The sequence below is a fragment of the Nipponia nippon genome, unplaced genomic scaffold, assembly GCF_047370975.1.
Source record: "Nipponia nippon isolate SJK-2023a ecotype South Korea unplaced genomic scaffold, ASM4737097v1 scaffold_8, whole genome shotgun sequence".
Classification (NCBI taxonomy): Eukaryota; Metazoa; Chordata; class Aves; order Pelecaniformes; family Threskiornithidae; genus Nipponia; species Nipponia nippon.
In genome coordinates this window covers 2,545,328-2,563,363 of record NW_028262402.1, presented here as the reverse complement: position 1 = coordinate 2,563,363, position 18,036 = coordinate 2,545,328, and the positions used below count along the sequence as shown (strand labels likewise).

General features: G+C 45.6%; 1 protein-coding gene across 2 annotated transcripts in view; it reads left to right on the top strand.

The window, feature by feature from the left end:
- Nucleotides 1-8,056: 8,056 nt before the first annotated feature.
- LPAR1 (lysophosphatidic acid receptor 1) overlaps nt 8,057-18,036 on the top strand; it is a 78,941-nt gene continuing 68,961 nt past the window's right edge. Inside the window, exon 1 of one of the 2 annotated variants that reach the window (XM_087742325.1) lies at nt 8,057-8,084. The gene's annotated coding sequence lies outside the window, so the exon portion shown is untranslated. Of the gene's footprint in view, nt 8,085-12,741; nt 12,758-18,036 lie in introns of those variants that run through there. The other variant, XM_087742329.1, reaches the window with a different exon arrangement.

Sequence of the window (18,036 nt, the reverse complement as noted above, 5' to 3'; positions counted from 1 at the left end):
CTCTTCTGCTTTCTGATTCCACTGCCCCAGCATGAAATCCTCCACAGGCTGCTGTCACCTTAGAGCTGTACACCCTCCTAAGCCTCCTGCCTGCCCCTGCTCGGGCGACTATTTGCTCTGCCCTGCCTAGGAGGCGTTCGCTCCTGAAAGCAAAAATTTAAAACCAAAATCTGATGTGGCCCCACATTCATTTTATGGCACAGCTCAAAAGCCAGAACTGGAGCTATTTCTGGTTTCTCTCAGTGCTGAGGAGGTCACCATCAGGGCGAGCATGTCTCCAAAGAGTTACCATGGAAATTACCAGACCTCCCTCTGCACTTTGAACACCCTCTTCCTACCAAAAGAAATGAGAACTGGGCATCCAGATATCTTTGAAAACCACAGTATGAGCCAGCCAACTTCTGGCAGCTGCTCAAAAAAGCAGATGTGACATCAGGGAAGGTGTGATGATCTGTTAAAAATATGGGGTTAGACTTTCATCAGGTTTAAAGTGGCTTTAGTTGATGAGGTCAAGGGGTCTGTTCCCCCACACCACTGGCATTAAACAAATACCTTTCTACTTGTTTATCATTGTAGCCCTTAGTCTGCCTGCCCTGTGAAGACAGCACAAAGGAACTACAAGCACATTTGCAAACAAATGCTGCAAATATTACGTGTGGGTTTGTAAACACAAACAGCGATTCAACCCTAAATGGCAACAGATAGTAGCAGGCAACCAGGCCTTCAATTATTAACTAACGAGGCTGAGCTGACCCCAAGTCTTTCCTCCACGCTTGCATGAGGCGGAGAGGGGGCATTTCACTGAGTGTGCAGCAACAGCCTGATTGGAAAGCGGTGTTGTGGCAGCCAGCCAGCTGAGCACTTGTAAGGGTATAGCAGCTGGGTTTCTGGATTACGTGGGCTTTGATCCCATGGATGTGGGCAAAGCTTTGAGATGCCTGCATCTCCCTGGCTCACTCTCCCTTGGCAGGGAACTGGACCCAAACCTACATGGAATCATAGAATGATAGAATAGTTTGGGTTAGAAGGGACCTTTAAAAGTCATCTAGTCCAGCCCCCCCTGCAATGAGCAGGGATATCTTCAGCTAATCAGGTTGCTCAGACCTCCATCTGTTTTCATCTGAGATGCCCCAGAGTGTCCTGTCCCCCTAGTCCAGAAGGACACAGCAGGGCTTCCCACAGCTTCCCTGTGCACCCAACACCTGCGGGCCAGGTCTCAGATACCCCACAGTGTCCTAGGTGCACCGAGGAACAAGATGGTGAGGTGAATCCCATCCTCACAGCCTGGTTTACAGGCTGGAGGTCAACCCCCGCCTTTAGTATCCCTGAGGCACAATGCTGAAGTCCAGGAGGAGCAAACCGCTCAAAGCACCCCAGGAAAAAACTGTGTTCTGCTGAGTGAAGAGGGGTGACTAGAAAAAAGGGCTGCCAGCTCTGCTACCTGGTATCCCCACCTCTCCCCATCCCAGCTTGCGTTTGTACTCCTGCATTCATGCTAAGGAAGGTGGGCACCAAAATCTCCCTCTGCCACCTGACCTCTGCTTCTTTCTCAGTGTGGCTCTGGCCCAAAAAGCTGTGTCAGAGATAACTAGTCCCTACCAACACCAGGGAAGGTCTGTGGGAGCTAGGTGAAAAAGGGGGCACAGGGGCCTGTCTCCAGGGGTCTTGTGAGCAGTCTGCATCCACACTCCTCTACTTTCCTTTTTTTCCCCCCTGTTTTCTTTATTTTAATTTACTTTATTTTTTGCTTGCTTAATAAATAAAACCTTGAAAGAACTAAAATGGAAGTAAAAGAAGAAATAAGAGACCTGGCTTCACTGCTGGCACTAGGCATTGGAGCTCCTCCAGCACCTCAAAGGTACAGCAGAAGCTCAGCTTTGGTAGGAAGACTTTGCTCACTGCTAACCTAATATTTAGGATGTAATTTTTTTTTTCCTTTTTCCAGGCTCCTTGTCCATACACTCTGTTCAGACATGGGGATCAGAGACAAGCCACAGAGGGCAGAGATAAGTTTGTGACCTAACTACACCAGCTCTGTCTGCGACAAAGGGTGGCTGCAGAGCCACGGTGGAGATGCAGCCAGTGTTGGAGTTGAGTGTCAGAGCTGAGACCGAGTTTACAGAGGAGGTGTGTAAGCTAGAAAAATGAATGTGCCTGTGGTGACACACACAAGAAGTGGATTCCTAGACTGCCCATTAATTAAACCTGGAGACCAGGAAGATTGTTGTAATAGGAATTGTGTCTAATGAAGCAGGCGGGTGCTCTGGGGGAAGATTGTGTCTCCCAGTGCCTGACATCGTTCCTGTATTTTCACATATCTGGAAGGAATTTCTCCCTATATACACACCCCTATGATTTTTTTTGTCCTGCATATTCATCACTGGGTAACCCCACTGACTGTAACAGAGTGTCACCTGGAATGAATTTTCCTGTGCCTTAGAAGAATATATTGTGCATGGGTCCTGCATACATTATTTCAATGGCAGCACTAAGAAAACAGCATGAAATGTATTCCTCAGCCTGAATGCAGAGGTGTTGCACACATGCAGGTCCCATTTAAGGCCAGTGGAAAGTGGAGGCTGAGAGGCATCTCCTCTTTTGCATTCTGAGGACTGAATAATTTATCAGGAGGTTATTGAAGGTTTTGAATGGTGCAATCAAACCATTATAAGCAAAAAGCTGCAAAATCAAATTCAGAACAATGAAAACATCAGTTCATTAATGGAACAGTTCCAGCCATCTGGTATTCATATGTTCTGCATTGGGGCTGTTATTGTGCAGACATAAATGACCCAATCTTACCTTCAAGCAAGAGGTTTCATTAACTAAATATATCCAAATTCTTCACCATTCAGCTAATATTGCAGGTCCTATCCTGTGTTTTGGAAGGGACTTTTTTTCAGTTTTGTTGGGTTAAAGCTTCAGTCCCACACCACTTCTCCTTTGGGGATATGTGTGTTCCCCTTTCCACTGTGGACGTGGCACCTCTTGGAAAAGTTCTAGTGGTTCGTGGTGCCAAAGCTCTGGAAGAGAGAGAAGGGGCAAATTATATTTCAGTGAAAATAACAACATTTAGACACTAATGATAAATTCTGTTGCTCGAATGAAATGCAATTCTAATGTAGGACTGAGCTTTTCATTTGCTAGTATTTATTTTTTTCAAATGATAGCTCCAGCAACTCTTCAAAGATCTGACATTTAAACAGACCAAACTGCTGTGCAAAGTTATATACAGTACAGAGGCATCCATCAGACTTTTTCTAAGCTTTTTTTTTTAATCCTATAAAGAAGTATGGCATTCCATTTATTGTTGGAAAAATATCATTCAGTTCCAGGTGAAAGGGCACAGACAGGATAAATTATGTATTTCAGATGCTGCCTGTTAGCTAACAATCTCTGTTGGGGCAGGATTTTACATTTGCTGGACCTCACAGCTAGAGCCAGAGGGGCAGGTGCTGGAGAGGTGTGTTAAAGCAATGTACCCACCGGCTGCCACTGCACTTGCTGAGGGTAAAGCTCTCCCTTGTCTCCCTGTATCCTCATGAGAAAGGGGATTTCAGTCCTTTCATGGCAGACTGGAGCCCTATGCTTGATGAAGAGACAAATCGGAACAACACTCGCTGTCCAGTTTTTCCTCAACACCCTACAAACAAATGCTGTTTCTAAGAGAACCAGGAAAAAAAAAATGCTGACCGAGTAGCAGTGTCCCGGCGGCTACTTGGACTTTCAGGCATCTTGCATAAATGCACAGCTTCCCCAAAACAGCAGCGGTGACCCAGCCCCAGGCTCCAGCCCAGGCGCACCTTGGAGCCGAAGGACAGATGGCACGTGGGGCTGTTCAACGCTGCTGCCCTCCCACGGGAGACGCACATCCCAAGCCTACCCCTGCCACTTTCCCCGTGTGGAACCTGCAGCCATACCCATCTCTGTCCTTACCCCAAAACTCATAGCTCCCCCTCACTATCTTGTCTCCCCCACAGTGGTGAAGCCTCAACAGTCAGCTTCCCAGCCTCCCCTCCTAAAAGGCAGCCTCCTGCCCCCTGCTCCCGCCAAACAAGCACCATATGCTTCACACAGCCACCAACTTCTGTGCTGCAGTGCCTGATGTTACGTGGGTCCTAAGATTAACAGTAAAGCTGAGGCTTATGGTCCTGTATGAGTTATTACTGGATTTGCCAGTAACTCAATGAACTCCTTTGCATCTCTGACAGTAGCTTGCCTGAAGCATCTTACAAACCCTGGTGCAACCATCTCAGGGCAACATGGACGGTGCAAGCACCAGGACCAACCCAAGGCCCCTTTCACAAAGAGCCGATGCACTGGTCGCTTGGACAGATGCTGCTTTCGTTTCTGGCATTAGGCTGCTCTAAACAGCCTGACCTGACCCAGATCTCGCCACAGAGACTACGGAGAACAACCATCTCCTCTGCTTTTGTAAGTACATCCCTAACCCTCAATATGGTCAAGCACCCATGGGCACCCACTTTTCCTTCAAGCATAGCCTTGCAGTCCTGCTGTTAGGGGCTGGGCGTGGGCAGAAATCTATTAAAAGCCAAAGCTTGGCTTGCAGGAGCAGTACGGTCATGTTAGCTTTTCAGCAACCAGCTATGCTGCAGAAGGATTAGGATGAGCTCAGGTCCAAGCAGCCTGAGGCTGAGCCAGGGAGAGAGAGCCTCTGCAGGGAAAAAGCTGCTTTCTGCCTTGAGAGCTTTCCAGGTTTCGGAGGAGTTCATGGTTTGTAGGACGTCGTGTGCTGCTGCTGGAAGTACATCTCAGGAGGCCAGAGGAGACTGAATGAGGGTAGAAGCACTGCAATGGAACAAACATGTTGGGTCTTTATGGATAGGGCTGTTTGCTTTCTGTGGGACTTCTGATGTGTCTGAAGTTGTTCCGGCAAACAGCGCGTTTTCCGACTGTGGATAATGTTGTTATTTGCTCAGATTCCTCTGCATCCTACATGTGAGCACTGTGCTTCGGATAGTCCATACATAACAAATGAGCAAAAAGTCGAACTCGAGAGAGCGCTTCATTCTGCGTGTGTTTCTGGAGCTGTTCTTCATAACGTAACACAACATGTGCTTTAGCAATGCACTACGGATGGTGGTGCTTCAGGAAATTGGAACACACTTAAAAGCTGATCAATAAAAAGTGTACACTGAAAATATTTTTCAAGTGCTCTAATTATTTCTATCTCAGATAATGCTGAGGCTTGCCTTTTTTTTTTCCCCCACTAAGATACTATTAATTGTGGTCTCATCTAACACTTCCTTCAAAACATCCATTGCACTGAAATATTAGGCACATTTCCAATCCAAAATGAAATTATCCATTGTTAAAAAAACACCACAGTACGCTTCATAGCGAAGTGACAGAGTGAAGAGACATCTAAACTGTAAATTCCCTGAATTTTTGTTTTCTAATTAAAAACACCAGAGGTACTTTCCAGGCCCAGACTGAAGAGGAATTAGATGTCTAACTTTTCTGGGTCTGTATGACTAATTTTGCAGACATTCAGTATGAATGCTGAGAATTAAATATAAATATATCAATGTGTGTACATGTTAAGCATGCTTATGATTTGAATCGATTCACAAAATCGAGCACATGGAACTTACGTGGTTTGTTCTGGAAACAGACATTTTTCCAGACGGAAGGATGTGAAAACTACTTCCCTATCTAATGCGACTCAGTACATCTGTGTGTGATTACATAAACACGTTACAGACTGCGGAGCCGCACAGCCAAGTCTCATAGAAGTTACATTCATTAAACTTTGTCAGACCACGTGATCTCCCCTGGACCTTCAGTATTTGCCAGTTTCTAAGATTTACTGAAGATTCCCTACACTTTCTAGTTAGAGCAAGAGTGGAGGACTGATAATTAATTATATTAGCCTTGAATAAATGACAAGTCACTGTTTCAGGGCTGAGCAAGCATGTCTGAAGTCACTAACAGAAACCTAAGCTACTGAAAAAACATTGCTGCTTTAACTACATCGGTGGATTCAGAAATACTTTTTTTTTAATGTATGTTATCATTTTGCCTTCATGTAATTCCATCTCATGCACAGATCAGCCTTTCCCCATGAGCACAAGACTGCTATTTTCCTTCAAGCATCAGTAGCTAGAGTCACTACTGAGAAAGTCCTAACCAGCAAATCTGAGTAACTAGGTGAGACGTTTTTATGGAGGCTAGGCAGTGGTAATTCCCAATTTGCAGATGCAGTACCTCTTCCCACCAACCGTCTTCATACCTGCACCCTCCCACTGAAACACGCTCCTGCATGCTTAGGGTGGTAGGTCTTGCCATGGAGATGTAAGTCCTATCAGCTCATCCTTTGCCTGAAGCTTTGATTATTTTTAAGTTAATCTTGGTTGTTGTAGTGGTATCTGGGCAATTGGCTGAGCACTGGACAGGAATTGTAGACATGCGCAGGCCGTTCCTGTCCCAAAAAGCTGAGTAAAAACCGGTTTATAATAAAGCTATATAAGAAAAACATATTGCCATAGCACTGGGGGAATCATTTTCGCATTCTGAAGACCTGCTTTTCAACCAATGGGTCATGCAAGTCATCCCATTTCTGCCACCAGGGGAGGACACGTGCAGTTTTGAGCACACTGTTTCAAGCCTGCAGTTGTTGTCCAGACTGGGTGCAGCCTGTGCATAGATGGGAAACTATTAAGACCTGTTACAGTACTTAGTGTATGGATGCTAAACCAGGTATTAGAGCTTGTAACAGAACATACTTCTTGGTTGCCCCTTGCAAACACTTGGTAGCTTGCTTTGAAAACAGGTAGAAGATGAAATCAAGCATTTTTCAAAGTTAATGGCCTGCTGAGTACTTAACAAGACTTTTCAGCACATTGAAGCCTAGTCTCTGTGCTAAATCACCATGCTGGGTACAAAAACAAGATCCAGTGTTGTGTGAGGACAAAACATCAGTCTTCTCAAAATACATATACATACATATACATAACCATTTTCAATACACAAAAAAAGTATTTGACTGCTTCCTAAAGGGAAAGAGCTCCTCACCCGCCATAACAGCAGGACATCTGCTCACGCTGATGCTGAAAGCCTTTCTAATAACAATACCTGTGATACAGCTGATATTGCCAGTAGCTATGGAAGCCAGTGTCATCACTGTGTTGATGGTACATAAGCAAAGATTTTACTTCAGGAGAACTATCTCTGCTGCTTTCTGGTTCCTTGGGCAACACAAGGAGTACTTCAAATGGGCTTCATCTTCCATTACGGGCTTTTGTACTGCTGGAGGCACTGCTGGCTTGTACAGCTGTAAGTAATCTCTCTAGAAATCACTCTACAGGAGTGTAGAAACGCCTAGCCATTTCAGCCACTGAGCACTAAGTGCTGTGCAGCATACAATGTCTGTTCATTTGATGCATGCACATGCAAAAGTGGCCTCTAGATGCTACTGCAATCCAACTAAATCAGTGAAGACTGATGGGGGGTGGGGGGAAGAAGACGTAATTTGAACCTGTTTGTGTATAATAAAATAACTCTTCTAAGTCTGGAAAAGTATCCGTTGTGCAACCCTGCCCCTTTCCAACTATAAGGGTTTGGTGAACCTACAGATTGATTCTTCCTGCAGCTGGGGCTCCCAGACGGTCCTTGCCGACATCGGCAGGCGGTCCGAACACTTTCGCAGGAGGAGAAATTCGCTTGCTCCGAAAACATCTGCACACCACCGCCAAGCCGCCTTTGCCCCGGACCCCCACAGCCCTTACTTCCAGGCAGCGTTCGCGACAGGCCAAGCCCCGCTGCGAAGAGCGGGCAACTGCCAGCCCCGCAGCCGGCAGCAGAGCGGCGGTGCCGCGGCTCCCCGCTCGCCGCCTTCTTCCCCCGCCGTGGCCGGGGCGGGAGCGGGGTCCGGCGGGCGGGGCGGGCGGCTCGGGGCGCACCTGGGCCCCCGCCCGGCGGAGGCGGGCGGATCGGGGGCGGAGGGAGCCCGTCCCTCCCCGTCCCTCCCTCCTTCCCCCCATCCCTCCCTCCCTCTGTGGGCGCCGGCGGCGGCGCCGCGCTCCCTCCAGCCGCGCCCGCGCAGCCCCGCGCAGCCCCCGCAGGTAAGCGCCCCGCGGCGGGCCCGCGGAGCGGAGCGGGGGTCCCGCCGTCCCCGCCCGGGAAGAGGTGCCCGCTTCCCCTTCCCCGGCGGCTCCGCTTCCCCGGCGCCTTTTTTTCTCCTCTTCTGGGGTGTTTTCTTCAGCGTTTTCTGAAACTGGTGCTAACTTTGGCGGGTGTGCAGTTGTGTAAGGAGGAGGCGCGCGTTTGCCAGTGGCAGGGTCCGGCAAAGGACTTCATTAGGGATGGGCTTTAATGGGCTGTTGGCGTCGGGTCAGGCTGCTGTTTCTGCTGGACTAACATCTCTGAGGTTGGCCTGGAATAAGTAATGGACACTTGTTTGATTAAGGGACACTAACAGTGCGGCCATTGTTTGCTTACTTAGGGCCCGTCCTGAATCTTTTTTCTCCCCCCCCCACCCCCCCCACCCCCCCCCCAAGTCTCGTTGGATTTATTTATACCAGATTCAGGCTGTGGAAAAAGTCCTAGCTAAAAAAATGGTTGCCACCTCTCTCTCCTGACTTCCTCAGTCCTTTGGATGAAAAGCCTGCTAAAGTCAGATGGGAGCTGTGTCCGCGGTGTTTGCAAAGGTAAAGGACAGGGAGAGGATGAATGTCAAGCACAAGGGTACGGAGTGTTAGAGAAAGACTGGGTGGGTGGGTGGGTGGGGAGCAGGAGAGAAGCCTTAGGACAAAAGCCGTTAGCAAGCCGAAGTGAGAAGAGAGAGGTGGAACCAGAGGGACCAAGTTTCTTCCTCTCGCTCCTTTCTGCATGTTCTTTTTAAATAGCTCCACAACGGGACACCCCCCCCCCCCCAAAAAAAAAAAAAAAACAAACCAACACAACAGCTTCTTCCTATGAAAATGTGTGAAAAGTTTCCTGTATAGCCCTTTATCAGAAAAATGTTGGAATGTCTAAACTTTTTTTTTCTTGTGGATGTCTCTGTGAAACAAGCTCACACCTTTCTGATTCCAGATGTCTGTGAATAAATTAGAAGCTGCTCAAATCCCCCTTTTCTTCTTCTTTTTTTTCTTTTCCTTCTTTGCTGCAATTTTTTTGAAGGTCCAAGGCAAAATAGCTTGCAGGAGCCTCTGTAGGCAACCTGTGTTCCCAAGGTGCTGAGGCACTGGGGTAGCTGCAGTCTTTTACTACTAAAAACTGCTGCAACTCTATCTTTTCAAATAAAGTCTCTTGCATGCTAAGTCAGGTTTGGTGTGTTGTACCATTTGGTCTAAAATGAGTCCCTCTCAGGTCCGAGAGTCATGTTTCAATTTGGCAGCCAGGACTGCGTGCCATGCAGCCTGTTACTCTTGTGCGAGGATGGGGTATACTGTAGTACTAAAATAATATGTTCTGGCAATTTCAGCAGTGTGGACTGAAGTGGTACTCTGCGTGCACAGGCTTAAGTGAAGTTATGTCCTGCAGCTCGCTAATGCTGATTGTAGGCGTGCCATAGGTTTCCCCTTAACTGATATATGGTCGGACTTACAAAGAAACTTGATAGGCCTGTGTTTTACTGTTGTTTTTATTAACTACACAAAATCAAATGCTGCCTTTCTGCAGAAAAGATTGACACTGTCTCATCCTGTGCAGTTGTACGTGAACTGTGATTGTTCTGGCTTTTCAGCTGCAAATAACTAAGGAAATGTTATTTAGTAATACTGGGAAACAGTTTCAAGCTCAGTATAGTGTTGTCCTTATCCCTCCCTATTACAGGTTGCACTAGTTAGACCCTTGGCTGCTATAAACCTTGTTCTGAGAAGTTACCAGTAATGGTGCTGGTTGGAGAAAGGAAAATACAGACTGGTGTCTGCTTTCTTTTCCTCCTCTCTTCAAAACAAATATTGAAGGTGGAAAGGTTAAACAGCTTTTGAGATTAAACACATGGGAAATGCAAAATTGAAGTAATGCAACACTGTGTACCCATCTTTAATATGTGAACTCAATGTGTGAGTAACGAACAGTCTTATTACTGTGTGCAAAGATAGTTATGGCTGCGTGGTTTTCATCACTAACTCTGGAAGGTTGTAACTAAAATATAATCCCTTCTCTGCTAAGAAATGGGAGAAAACAAAAATCTGTCTTTAATTTGGTTTTGTAGTAAGTGTCACACAGTGAAACCATGCGGGGAATCCAGGAGGGGGTGTTGAAGAAAGTGTTTTGCTCTGGAGCTGAAACTTAGGTAGGATTTACGTGGGGTTGGCTTTTACATTGCTGTGACAAGCCATTAATAACACCTTAATAGTTAATTGTTTCTTAGTAGTCTTTCCATATTGAGCTTGCTGTGTCCGATATTCAGAGGTTTAAACCAAAAGGCAAGTATTTCTTCTGAGTAGCTTTTGTCTTTGGGAGACCATCTTACTTTTGAGTACACAGCAATTTTGTGCATTAGCTCTGAGGTAAGCTGCCTCCTCCAGATGCCTGAAGAGCTGGCTTTGAGCACCTCTAGGTGGTGACCTGCCAGCACTTGCTGAGCGCCGTTACAGCATCATTTGCTGCGTATGTGGCTTCTTTATTGTATGGGCACAGGGGAAAACTGAGTACAGCTCTGTCGCCAACAGGGCTGGATGGGGAGCTCTCACAGCCGTTACTTGTGGTCTTGGTGATGGTCCAAGGACACCTAGAAGAATTTGAGAGCAGGAACAGGTTGTACTGTGAGGCGGCTGTCCTTTTCGTTATCATTTCCCCACCCAAAATTGTAATTTGCTACATTCATGAGATTTCCTCCCTTTCATAAAGAAAAGTGCATGTAATTTAAGGGATGCTTAAATTCAGTTTAAATCCATCTAAATGGGTTATTTGAACTGCAACTGCTACAAGTAATGCTAGGGAAAAGAAGCATACAACTGTTTTACTGAAAGGACAGTAGAGCAAACAATATTTGACTCCTTCAGCATCTTTAGTTTGTGGACTAGTTCTTTATATGTGGTGTATTTCACTATGGGCTATATTCTTTTTTTTTTTTTAACAGTTTAGTAGTATGAAAAGAAAAGGAAACAAACTTTTTTAAAAGTACACAGAGTGGTTGTAAAAAAAATAAACAAAAGCACAGGAGTTATCAACAAGCAATGCTGGTAGCTCAAAAAACTCTTTACACTCTTTTTTTTCTTTTTTTTTCCCTTCCTCTGTCCTTTTCTTTAAGGTTGCTTTCCCTTCAGGGAAGGTCCCCATTTGAAGTCTTATGACTTAATGATAATTTGAAGGGAGAACACCGCCCATTGCTCTCCAGAATGATCTGATCATGAGGGACTTGAGGTGGTAATGGCTTAAACTGGTAGAGATTATGTAGCATCCCATGTGTGTTTTTGCTTTTCCATGTGTCGCGAGGTGATACTGTAGAAATATGACACTACTCAGTGGTGCAGCATTAGGGCTGAACTTAGACATTTCATATTTTCCCCGAGTTTTCTTCATAGCTAACTCAGAAGCTTAAGGCTTCATCCATGGTCCCTAGATGTCAATGGTAAAATCTGTATCAGCTTTGGATCAGGCGCAAGGCTGATGTGTTGCTTTGACAGAAATACAAAATTATTCCCAGGACAGAGGAAAGCTCTATCAAGGGAATAAGAGCTGTTGTTCTGCTTACATTTCAGGGGACTTGAATTTTGCTTTACTTCATTTATCTTTCAAGCTTAGTTTATTTAAAACAAGTAGAAACATTGACTGTACGTTCTTGCACCTTCATTGCTGTACTGAAGCAAATGACAGTGAACATCTGAAACAGGTCTGGTGCCTTGTTTTGATTTTTAGTGAAGCTAGAGAATTCTGAGAAGTGCCTGCCTTTGTATATCCAGATCTCTCCTTCTCCCATCCCTTGCTGTTTCTTGATTGCCTGACACTCTTCCCCCACACCAAGCTGATTAACAGCACACCTGGCTTGCAAAGACTTGGTCATTGTTTGGCTGAAGTTTGCACTCTAGGATCAATTTTCATTTTTGATGACTGGTGCCTCTTATTCTTGAACATCTAGTTCTATTTTTGCAACATTTATATATATATACACATATATATATGCAAATGTAATTTAGCACCAGTAAGGAAAAGAGCCTATTTGGTGCCAGTCTGGGTAGTATACGTGGGTCCCTATCCCACATGGCAACTCCATGATTATCCGTTTCTCTAATGAGCTCTTGAAAAAGACTTTTTGAGGTGGTTAAGGCACTGCATTTCTCTATAGAGGAACAACAGCCTTGCTCGGATCAGTGCAAAGTCTCCAGAATTTCCTGACAGGCACAGCCTGGAGTAGTTTGTTAAACACATTTTTCTTAGTCCTGCATCTGCTTCCTACTGGATCTGGCTCCTTCTTGACCCGCATAATGTAGGCAATTATGTTAGTGCACATAAATGGGTAAGCGCTGGCATATTTACCCCAGGGTAAAGAAGCGTTTCTTCCTAAAAAGAAAGCGAACCTTCTTCCTCTGCTTCTGGCAGACAAAAACAGCCAGAGACTTGCATGGCTGCTGTGGTTCAAGGAGTCTGGGTAAGGCATGTGTGCCCCTGCCAGCAGCGCTGCCGGGGGGAAACCACGTCCCTCCTCCTCAAGCTACTCCTGCGATGAATAGCCTGGACGGTGTCCTGGACTGGGGTGTGTGGAGAGTGGCTTTCCAAATGCCTTGAAGATTATTGCCAGTGGAGCTAGATGATGACCTGGCTGCTGTTCCTGTTGGAGAAACGGGAGGTGAGCATTGCCCCTTGTCATTTCTCACTGGTGGATTGCAGCACAGTCTGCTGCTGAAGTGGTGGTAACTAGCATGGATCGGTGGCATGAGAAATGCTTCCAGTCACAAAAGTGGGAAGGCTGTGTCTCTTTTAGGATGAAACATGTTTTGGGGGCACAGGTACTGCATTGGTGAGAACTGCATTATCGTTTTGTGCCAGCTGGATTATTTTTATTTTAAATAACTTGAGAGGCATTGGAACTGATTTTTTTTTTTTTTGGCTTCCATGTCGCATACTCTAGATAAAATTTGGAGGTGCTTTCACCTTCTATTTAAAAAATATAAAGGTGCCAAGTATGCGAGCCTAATATTACCTTTCTGCTTTTGCTTCTGACTGTGAATAACAGGCAAACATCTCCTGAAGTGGATTTTTGAAACTGCTGGAAAAAGTGCTGATGAGTTTGATAGTCGTATATGATGAACTTCAACTCTCTGTAATATGCCGGCATGAGGCCTACACACCATTTAGCCTTTTCTTTAGGAATTTACGTGCCACATTGACCTTCTAAGCAGGGTGAATTTCACAGGCACCCTCTAGACAGTATATCTGTTTCTTTGCCAACTAGAAAATGTATTGCATACTGCAGTGCTTGCAGGAGCAAGCAAAAAAGCATTGGACTGACATCAAAGACAAGATCTTTCTGTACAAAATGCTGGAGATTTTAAGAGTGGTAAAAATCTGGCAAAGGAAATGCATACTGTTTTTCATTGTAAGCTCCTTTCCCTCCCCTGTCTCCCTCTTTTAAGGCATGTATGTCAAATATGAAATGGTGCCAGTACATTATTTGTGGGAGCAGTTTGCAGAGACTTTTCTTAGAAGTTCTTTGGCTGTTTTGGGGATGATTGTTTTCAGCCTGGATGGAAAAATGTATGTATAACTAGAGCAGTGTCCTTTTTGTATTGTGAAGAAGTTAGCTGCAGCTCTGTTTAAATTAAAAAAAAATAAATGATGGATTCATATGGAATGTTTACTGCATAGAGAAATTTGTATCTTCTTCGGATAGGTGGGTGATTATTTAAAAGCAATGAGCTGAACACGAACTCCAGCAAAGACTCACTGGTATCTGAGAAATCAAGGGAGATACTGTACAGATCACATCTATTTATTAGGTGGTTATACGTCAGGTTCGTGTTTGCAGGAACAGAGAAAGACTGCTAACCTCTCAGGAGGAAATAGCTACATACCTTGCAAGCATGGCAAGTGTTGTTTTGTCTTTTGTAATGGGGCATCAATAAAGGGTCCGTAGCCACTGGATTTCCCTAAATGTTTAGTCACGGATAGTGCAATCTGCTTTTGTCCTGTCGTGGATGTCAGACCTGCAGGACAGTGTCCCGAAGCCTTGAGCTGCTGCTGGTGACGGAGCGAGGGAACTGGGGTGGCATTACGTAGCTGCAGTGTGTGAAGAGCAAGGTGTCTTTGCCTTCCTTTCCTGTCCCCAGCCGGGCTGCAGGTGTCGCCAGGATGCTGGTGCAGAAGAAAGCCCAAGTTTGTTTGCTGTGCATTTCCGAATAATCTTCACCAGCGGCGAGTGAGGTGGAAGGGCTTATCGTGGCCCTGGGGACGCTGCCGGTGCTGTGGTTGCTGTCTCTTCAGCTCACAGCACAGCAGCCCGATGGGTGGTGAGCACCTCTGCCATCCTGATGCTTTTGGGCAAGGAGAAGCAAATTGTCAAGCAGTGATGCCAGCTACAGCTGCTGGCCCTCAAGACCTCGGTGGCAGACTGTGGGTTAATATCTCAAGCCAACGGCGGTGTCAGGAGGAGATCACCTTGCCCCTAGAAGAAGTTGCCTTGCACTGGGAGGGACTGTGGTGGTAGTTGTTGTGGTCAACACACAGTATTCCTTCAGTTCCCCTGCCTACATCAAGTGCTCCCTGACTTTCTTGGTGGGATCCGTTTTCTCGTGGTTACTGTGTTTTTTCCAATCCCTTACTGTCCAGCTGTGATGTCACTTCTTGGGTCCTAGCACCTTTAACATTTCGTTGTTGTTTTACTAACTGTTTTCACAGTTACTTGTAACCAAATATGAAGTCATGGCAAAGGCTGGGGCAGGAGAGGGGTGTTTGCTCTTCTATCCAGACATTTCTGAGTGCTTTCATTGACACTCCAGCTAGTAGGAGTAAATTAAGCACTTTTTGTGTACTACTTGTTTCCATGCCTGTTGTGACGGGTATGTTTTCAGTGATTCCCTGTAGAAATTGGCTCAGTGGTTTTACAAGATATGTACAGTCCTGAGATGAGCTGCAGTGGAAAGGTGTGGCTTTGATGTGGTAATGAAGCTGTAATGTAGGATGTAAAGCGGTAATTTGGCTACTTTGCCTCAGGTTGTGCTTATAGGATTAAACTTTGTAGTACATCTCTATAGCTGCCTGCTAGTTCTGAACATATAAAACTAATTATTGAAGTACAAAAGTGTTTGGGAAATTGTTAGGGGAATGTGCGATAGACCAGAATAGATTAAGACTGATGACGATAAGCCTGTAAATCCCAAAGGAGAGTGATGCACAGCAAATTCTGTGTTAATACTGTGTTGCATGTCCTTGACATGTACTTGGAAGATGTCTTTGCAAATGTGTACACAGCTCTGCTGAAGTGTCTGATTGGCAAATTATTGGTACAGGAGGATAACTTGAATGTTCCTTGGGTGCGTGCCGGGAATGTCCCCAGCCACTCCTGTCTTGTCAGGAGGAAGCAGCCAAGGTACTAAGAGCATGTTGTCCTATATGCTGCAGTAACACCTAGGACACTAGGACTGCTAGCAGTCGCATTTGAGCATGTGATTACCACCTGCATAATCATTAGATTCGGTCGAGGAGTGAAGCCTTGGCTTTTGGTGAAGGATTCTTTGGGGCATTCAGCTGTTTCTATCCATGTGTCCCCTTGCTTACTGCTGTGCTCTTGCAGACACAAGACCAGTGCTCCAACAGGGTCACTGCTCCCTCATTTCTCTTGTCAAGGAAATGGGATTCACTGATTATTTTCCTGAGATGTTGCAATGGGGTAACCAACTTCAGGCAAATTGACGTCTGGATAGGTACCCAGTGTTCAAGGAATATCATCTTGAATGTGACGTGTTGTACTTGAAAGATACCGTTATAAATGCCTATTGAGTTTTGTCCTCTTTCCTTTTGCTTGCTGTCCCTCCCAAAATGTGGCAGACATGGACAGCAATGCTGTGGAGACAAGCCAGGGTGCCTTTGACCTGCCCTGAGCATGGTTTCTGCGCAGGGCTTTGAGAGCTGTTCTGATGGCAACACATCATGTTTCTTTTGCTCCTCCTAAAGCTTTGGATGGAACTGATGAAAACGTCACCTCAGAACAGTGCATTTCCCCATATGGAAACCTTGCAAACTAGAGAAGACTTTTCAAAACTCATCTGTTCGCTCCCCTAGTCTTTCAGCTCCTTGTTTACAGCAGTTGCAGTGTCCTATTTCAAATACCCCATGCAAGTGAGACTGGAAGCTGACTGAGACTTCAGGATATTACTGTGATCAAAGCAATTCTCGTAATTAGTGTATAGACTTAAAATAGGTCTCTAGAATTATTGCAGTTTTGCAGACAGTTGGTAGGAACAGCATAGCTGAGTGCCTGGTTCTCCAAGAAGTACGGTATGTTTCTGTTCCCTGCCTTGGGTTGCTTAAGTTTCACACACAGAAGTATCCTAAGAGGTTCAGCCTAGAGAAAAAAATGCAGGGAGAGATGTGCAAGCTGATGACAACCTGGTGACAGGAGGGAATTACATGATTGTAGAACACATAAATGCCTTAGAACTAATACGCCTAAACAAACACTTCTGCCATAGTCCTGCATATTTCTGTCCTCAGCATCTTCTTCACAAAGTTTCTTACAAACAGAAGCCAGTTGCCCAGACTTTAATGGCAAAGTTCTGGTTGAGAGACTTGTTTACTGCTTTTTTCAGTTCTCTCTCTAAATTTTTCTTAATATGCCATGAAGACTCTGTGAAGGGACTCTTGGTACAATTATTGTGGGAAAGCAGCTGCTTTTTCCTGCAGGAGAGTGGCACAAAACTGCGCGAAAAGCTTTGGTGTTGAAGACACACCCTCCTCCTTCATGCTTCAGCATTGGCCCGCATGTGGAAGAGGAGGGAGAGAAAATACTGACTTTCCTTGAAGCTACCAAGATGAGGTGATGTTTCTCGGGCGGTAGCAAACTCGAACGCGAAGCTGCTGTGCATGTCTCCCGTACTTGTGCCAGAAGTCATCCCGTGCCCCATATCTTCCCCTGACTGTTCCGCTGGTGGTTTGATTAACTTCCCCCGAGACCCCGCAGTGGGGACTCTTGCTGGTATAAGCTGCATCTCCACTAGAGGGGGATGCCAGTTTAGCTATACTGGGAAACTTTGAGGATTTGCTTAGTTATATTGCTTTACTCTTCCCGGCTGGCAGTGTTGCCTGTTGGGTTAAGTGAAGCATCTTTGGAAGGAGGCTGCTGCGAGACCGAAGGCAGATGGGTCCCAGCAGCGGCCTTACGCAGCGGCTGACCAAGTAGCAGGCATTGGGTCAGTGTCAATTGTGCCAGCGCTCCGTCACGCATGTTTGTATCAGGTTGGCCGACCTAGGAGAGGCTGCTCAGCAGCGGGAGAGACCACGAATCAGACCCGGCACGCCTAAGTGGGCTTTGTCAGGGGTCAGAGGAGCTCTGCATGGGCCTTTAGCTTTGGTGTCATGGACACAGCTGGTGGGTTGCGATTGTGGGATGCCTAAAAAAATCTGGTTTGTGGGTGGATTTCAGTATGTTCTCCTTTTGTGGCCTGGATGCCTTGGACTTCTTAGTTTATTTGTGTAGTCGCAAAAAAATCTTTAGTGCTTCCCAAGTAATGCTTTATGGCTTATGCTTTTGTTACAAACTGTCTTAAGGAGGCTTTGAGGTGTGTGTGCATTTAATGTTTGCACCCATGCTAACGTGCACTGAGTTCCAAGGGGAGAGTTTGAGGCAAACTACTATTTAGTTTTGTTTTTCTTTTTTCTTTAAGAATAATCCATTGCTATTCAGTTGCACTTTTCTCTGATATGATTGTTTTTTATCCTCTCTTACTCTTTAAAAGATGTGCAAAAGGACTGTATCTGAAAAGTGGTGAGACAGACTAGATAGTGCTTGGACACTAACTTTTCTGTCATTGTATGCGTTAGAAGATTTTTTTCTTTGTTCTGTTTTTACACTGACTGCATTCTGCCTCCTGGCTTTTCGTTTACCTCTTGAATTCTCGGTATCTCCTAAAT